This window comes from Arachis hypogaea, chromosome 11, assembly GCF_003086295.3.
Source record: "Arachis hypogaea cultivar Tifrunner chromosome 11, arahy.Tifrunner.gnm2.J5K5, whole genome shotgun sequence".
In the NCBI taxonomy this organism is placed as follows: domain Eukaryota; kingdom Viridiplantae; phylum Streptophyta; class Magnoliopsida; order Fabales; family Fabaceae; genus Arachis; species Arachis hypogaea.
This window is the reverse complement of record NC_092046.1, coordinates 7,771,838-7,778,636: the sequence shown is the minus strand read 5'-3', so window position 1 is coordinate 7,778,636 and position 6,799 is coordinate 7,771,838.

Here is a 6,799-nt window from a genome sequence, read left to right as displayed (position 1 = left end):
AAAATAGAAATTCATACCTAAAAGGGGGTGGTTCAGTGAAACGACAAAAAGGACCCACTAGATCTGAAAGGGTTGTCCTAGATGATGAAGATGATGACTTTGTCCCTGAGGATTCTCCTGCTCCTTCCACTGAGGGTACATCCGTATCTACTGGGAAGAAATCCGCTCTGCTGAATGTGGTCAAAGATGTTGTTCAGGAGTTTGTCTCCCAATCAAACCACTTAATTGCCATGAGCAAGGAACAAAGGAAGCTAGCCAGCAAGCATGAGAATTTCCTAAAGAAATCAAGGGATATAGTGGTTGTGTTCATGTCCTTCATCGATAACCTTCAAGAGGATGAAGACCCTGCCACTGATATTGAAGAGGAAGCTAATTTGGAGGGGAATGGTTCTGATGCCTAGAAATTGTCTCATGAAAACTGTTGCCGCTCTCTTTTTGTCTCATGAATTCTGTTTTTTGCTACTGTTAAACTATTTTATTTTGGATGACTGTAATAACTCTAAAAACACTGCTGTACTTTTGATAAGTTAGTTAGTACTTTGAACTATGCTCTAACTCTTTTCTGCAGGATTCAAGAAACTGTTTTTGTCGATCTTGTTTGTTATCCGCCCTTGATGACAAAAGGGAGAGTAATAGCAATAGATATTGTTATTCTGCTGCATTAAATCTTGCTTACACATGTTGAATCTTTTTGCTGCTTGCTGCTAATATTAGCTTAATGTTGGGCTGATTATATAGTATTGTTTGCTTGATATACCTTAGACAAGATAATTGTGTACAGCTCTCTATTGTGTTCTCTTTAAGTACAATGTAAAATAGGAATAAAGAGGAAAGCATAAATCCAGGGGGAGCTAATCTTGAAAAGGAAAGGGGGAGCAACACTAAAGCAAGTAACATCAAAGGGAAGTTTTCTAACTTTACTAAAAATTTAATTCCTTTTGATCATTGCTTGATTATGTTTGTCATCAAGGGGGATATAGTTGAGTTAAAAAATTAATTAATAAAATTGATGATGACAAACATTTGATTAGTGGGCTAATCACATAATTAGTTTTGATTATTTTTTATAAGTGATGCAGGCCAAAAACAAGTGTTGCAGCAGCCCAACATCAAACAAAATATATCTGCAAATGGGCTAAATGGTAAGTAAAAATAAAAACAAGCCCAAGTCATTCATCTCAAGCTAAATTCTTCAAAGAAGCAAAGGCAAGGCAACAACGGGCTGAACTTGAGTAGAACTCGATCCAAGCCCGAATTGAATTTCAATTCCCTCTCACTTGCTTTCACCAAATCAACGTTCCTTTCTTCTCTATCTCAGTCAAATCAGAAAATCAAAAAAGTGAGAAAGAGAGAAAGAGCTTCTTCCCTAAGCTAGTCACCAAAGAAGCAAGAGAGAAAAGGATTAAGCTTGAAACACAGAAGTCTAATCAGAAAATCCAAACCAAATCAAGCTTAGGTTAAAGGTAACCCATTTCCTCTTGCATGCATAAGATCTTCTTCTCTTCTTCCCAACTCTCTGCTCTGTCAGAAATGGGATACAAAGGAAAGTTGTTTTCTGTTCTTCTCTGCTGTATATCCACGGTCTTAAACGTGACTTGGGGACCAAGTTGGGTTTCAAGGGCTCAGATCAAGTTGACCATTGGAAGACTCTTGTGGTTGCTGATTTATGGCTTTCGGTCAAGATGAAAAAGTCAGAAGCAAAGTTTCTACTCTAAGGTTTAATGAGAAAAAGTGAATCTGTGGGTTGGTGAAGCTCAAGGCTCAAGGTGTTGACCTTGGAAGAAAAACCAAGCAACATGCAAGGAGATAAAAGAAGACTTTCTGCTCATTCAGAAGCAAGGAGAGAAAACCAGAGTTTGAGAGTTGTGTTCTGAAAAGAGGTTCCTCTACTTGGATAATGCTTTCTTTCAAAGAAGCATTCGTCCAATACTGAAGAACTCAAGCTGAGGTTTGCAAATCTGGTTTTGCACATAGCGAAGAGGCTGTTGATGAAGTCAATCTCCTTCATGTTTTACAGATTGTAATGTACTTTTCTATGTTTATCTTTCTGTAATTTCTTGAGTGAAAAGGCATTGTGAGAAAGCTCAAGTAAAAGCTATGAGTGGAAAAAGGCTGAGTGATACACTTAAGAGAAAAGCCTAGAGTTATTTTCAGATTTCTTTAGGTATGTCTATGTCTTGTATCTTGTACCTGTGAGGTATCCCTTTCTTAGTTGGGTTAGCACTAAGAGTGAATAGTTAGGTATTAGCATAGCCAATGTCAAGTTAGGTTAGAACTTGAGTGTGAAAGGATTGGGTCAATCCTGTGAAATTGGTGTATGTAATACTGTTAACTATAGTGAAAATTCTTCCACTATTGTGGAGGAGACTGGATGTAGTTTGCATAGCACAAGGCAACCAAACCAAGATACATGCTGGTGTTAGCTTTTCTCTTCTCTGTTGTGTTCTATTTTCTGATATTCATGAGACAAAAATAAATTGTCTCATAAATTTCTGCTGCTGAGTACCAACAGAATCAGAATTGAAAGTTTGTTTTAAAGGGTCATAACAACAACTGAAAAAGAAGGCATAGATTCAACCCCCTTCTCTAAGCCTACCACAACCTTCAAAATAGCATTTCAGCAACCTCAAATGGGAACGCTTGCGGCTTCATCTTCCCATCACGATGACTCTCTAATTCCCCGCCCAGTGGTGATAGTGTCGTCACAACTTCATACTCATTCCGTCCATCCTGCAGTGAACCAAGGCCTACTTCACAAACCAGCACAAATAGTGCCCAGAACTCAGAGCCAAGCGACGAAGCCTTGGACGCTAATCCAAATGAGGTAGATTCTTTTGATCAACACGTTAACGGCCTCTTTGTTGTATCTGGGGCACAAAAGGCGCAAGAATACAGAATTTGGAATGTTAATATCATCGGTAACATATCATGAATTTTTCTTGTTCAAAATGATTTAGACTCTATTTTTTATTTTTCTCGCATCTTGTCCACAACGGTTACATATATAAAGTTATTCTATTCTTTATAGATTCCGATAGCACAACCAAGCAAGCTCGTTTAAGTGTGAGGGAGGCTATGGAGCAGCCTAACGGTAGAAAGATCATACTCAAGTTCAACAACAAACTACAACCAATTGGAGATGAAGTTGGTTTACTGAGTGGCATTCTTAGTTTACTAGGTGCTGACTATGGAAAATTTTCTATCTATGAGGAAAGTTGGAAAATGATTACCATTAAAGACAAGGTTTATAACAATTGTATAAAGGTAAAAGTTTATAGCGTCATTGAATTGAATCTGTTTCGTTTAACATTTATTAACAAATTGAACTTATCTTTGCAGCAAATTTTTCATTTTGATGAAGATATTGGAAGAACTATCAAGAAAACTATTTTGAAAAGTATAGGAAAGTTCTGGAAGGATAACAGGCTCAGGTTGTATGATGATTATTACGATCCAAAATCAACGATTGAACAAAATATTGAGAAACGCCCGTTGGAAATTGATAGAGAGCATTGGAGATGGTTGACGAACAGATTTTTTGCCAGTAAAGAATTTCACAAATAAATTCTCGTTGAAAGTATAGTTTCTAAACCAACAAAAAATTCTTTCATATAAAAATAATTGTTTGTCACTAAAGCAAATCCAATAAAAATAAACCGAAGTATTTAAACTTCGGGTTGTCTCTCAAGAAATTACAGGGAGGTGTGTTGTTTATAATTGGTTATGAGATTGTATCTTTTTGGGTTTTTGAAATAAGGAGTAAGAAAATAAAATGGTAAGAAAGTAAATTAATAACTAAGAAAACTCTTGGCAAGGTATGAGAATTAGACGTCCTATCCTAGTTATCCTTATCAATTGTGATGAGAATTATTCATTGCTCCCACTTAGTTAACCTCTAACTATGAAGGAAAGTCAAGTGGACTAATCAATTTGATTCCTCAAGTCCTAGTCAACTCCTAAGGAAAGACTAGCTTTAGAGGGATCCAAATCAACCAGCAAATCTTAATTATCAGTTAACAAAGGAGTTTGATAACTCAAGCGTCTCCAATTAATCAATTCAAGCTAAGAATGTAAAAAGCTAAATCAAAATCATAAATCTGAAATACCTCAAATTGCATTAAATAAAGAAATCAAATCTAACATGGAGTTCATAAACCAAATTGGGAAAATAAACAAACCAACAAGAGAAATAAGTAAACTAAAGTGCTAGACTAGATAAGAGTAGAAAAGAAACTAAATTAAACTAAGATAGAACCTGAAATTGGGAAGAATTAAACCTAAGAATCCTAAAACCTAGAGAGAGGAGAGAGCCTCTCTCTCTCTAGAAAACTACATCTAAAACCTAAAATTTTGTGAATGAATGTTGTGTGTTGAGTCTCTGCTTGTCTCCTGGCTTTAGTCTGCGTTTTTGGGCCGAAAACTGGGTCCAACTCAGCCCAAAATTGCCCCCAGCATTTTCTGCGATTTCTGCAGGTAGCGCATGTCATGCGTACGCGTCAGTCACGCGTACGCATCGATTGACAAAAATCCTGGTCACGCGTATACATCAGTCACGCGTACGCGTCGCTTATCTTTTGCGCTAGTCATGCGTACGAGTCAGGTACGCGCACGCGTCATCGTGCAAACTCCAATTCACACGTTCGCATCAGGTACGCGCACGCGTCGATCCTCGCTAGTTGTCTCCTTTATTTCTTGTGTTTCTTTCATTTTTGCAAGCTTCCTTTCTATCCTCTGAGCCATTCCTGCCCCCATAAAGCCTGAAAACACTTAACACATATATCAAGGCATCGAATGGTAATAAGAGAGAATTAAAATTAGTAATTTAAGGCCAAAGAAGCATGTTTTCAATCATAGCACAAAATTAGGAAGAAAAATGTAAAACATGCGAATTATATGAATAAGTGTGAGTTTAGTGGATAAAATCCAGTCAATTAAGTACAAAATATACCACGAAATAGTGGTGCATCAAATCTCCCCACACTTAAACATTAGCATGTCCTTATGCTAAGCTCAAGGAGATATAAAGAATGAATGGGGGAAAGTAAGACTCATGAGATGCAACCTATATGAATGCAACTATATGCTAAGATGTTTCTATCTACTTGGTTAAAAGTAAACAAGTTCCTCAAGACAAAAATAGATCAGATTCCACTAATTTAAATCATACAATAAAAGACAAATAAACTTGTAAGAAGATAGCTGATGAAAGCAGGGAACATAGAATCAAGCATTGAACCCTCACTGGTAGTGTATATGTATTCTAATCGCTCAAGTGTCTAGGGTTAATTTACTCTACTCTTCTCTAGTCATGCTTTCTATACTTTGTTCTTCATCTAACCAATCAACAAAAATTTTAGTATACCAATGCAAACATCATGAGGTCTTTTCAAGGTTGTAATGGGGCTAAGGTAAGGGTGAGGATATATGTATGGCCAAGTGAGCTATAATATGAATCTTTGATTAACCTAAGCTCTCACCTAACACACACACACACACTCTATGTGATTCCAAAATCATGCCTAGCTACCCATAATTCCCACTTTTGTATCACATACTCATGTACCAAATTTTTCTTAATTTTTATCACATATGCATTGATCTTTTATTAAACTTAGCATTGGGGTAATTTTGTCCCCTTATTTATCTATTTACTTAATTATTTGAATATTTTTAGTTTTTTTTTTGAAATAAAATTAAACATAACATATCAATGCACATAGATTTTTAATTTTTCTGGTCTCACATGAGTAGGTACCCAAATTTCCAATATTTTGTCAATGAAACACTGTACACTTTCATCAACCCAAGTTTCCACAGTTCTCCACACTTAATTGACACACAATCTCTATCTTAAGCTAACCAAAGATTCAATTGGGGTAATTAATTGTTTTTCCGCTTAAGGCTAGTGATGTGGTAATATAAAGAACAAACGGGGATTAAAAGGCTCAAGGTGGCAAACAAAGGTGATTGAAAATAGGCTATTTGGGATGAGTGGGCTAATAACAAATAATGGCATCAATCATATGCAAGCATGTAAATATACTAAACAATGGACATATAGAATGGAACAAAGTATAGATTGCAGTCATAGAGAAGAAAACATACAAGAATGAAATATTATGGTTAAATAATGTAACCATGTAATTAAGCTCAAATCTCACGGGTTGTGTGTTCTTAGCTATAATTCATGTTCCAAATTACAGTCTTCAACAAGTTTAACAAATTTTTTTTTAATTTAAATTAGTGAAATGCTATAAAATAGAGTATTGAAAAGAAATTTATTACTTTAACCAAGTAGTGGTAGAAGAACATGCACAAAATTAACAAACATGCAATCAAACATGCAAATGCAACAACTAATTTAACATAGAAAATTAAACATTGGCGTTGAAATAGGAACTAACTAACCCACAGAAGTCGGTATCGATCTCCCTACACTTAAAGATTGCATCGTTCTCGGGGCATGCTAAGATGTGCAAGTGGACGGGTTGCTCTAACTGATGCATTTCTCCAAAGATTGTGCAGATGGAACTTGTTTGTCGCCCTGTGTAAAAGTTTTCCGTTTCCCTTCCTGGTGGCCATCCTGAAAGAAAAAGGGAAGAAAAGTAACCCAAAAACAAAGATAGAAAACAAAGAAAATATGGGTGTGTTAATGCCAAACAACGAGAGTCTCAAGTACATGGTAGCTACAACATGCAAGTGAGAAAACAGTAGAAGCACATGGCATATCAATAGTGCAAAAATTGCAACAAAGGGGAAGAGATAGTAGATAATGAAAGACAATATAAATTCATGTCAA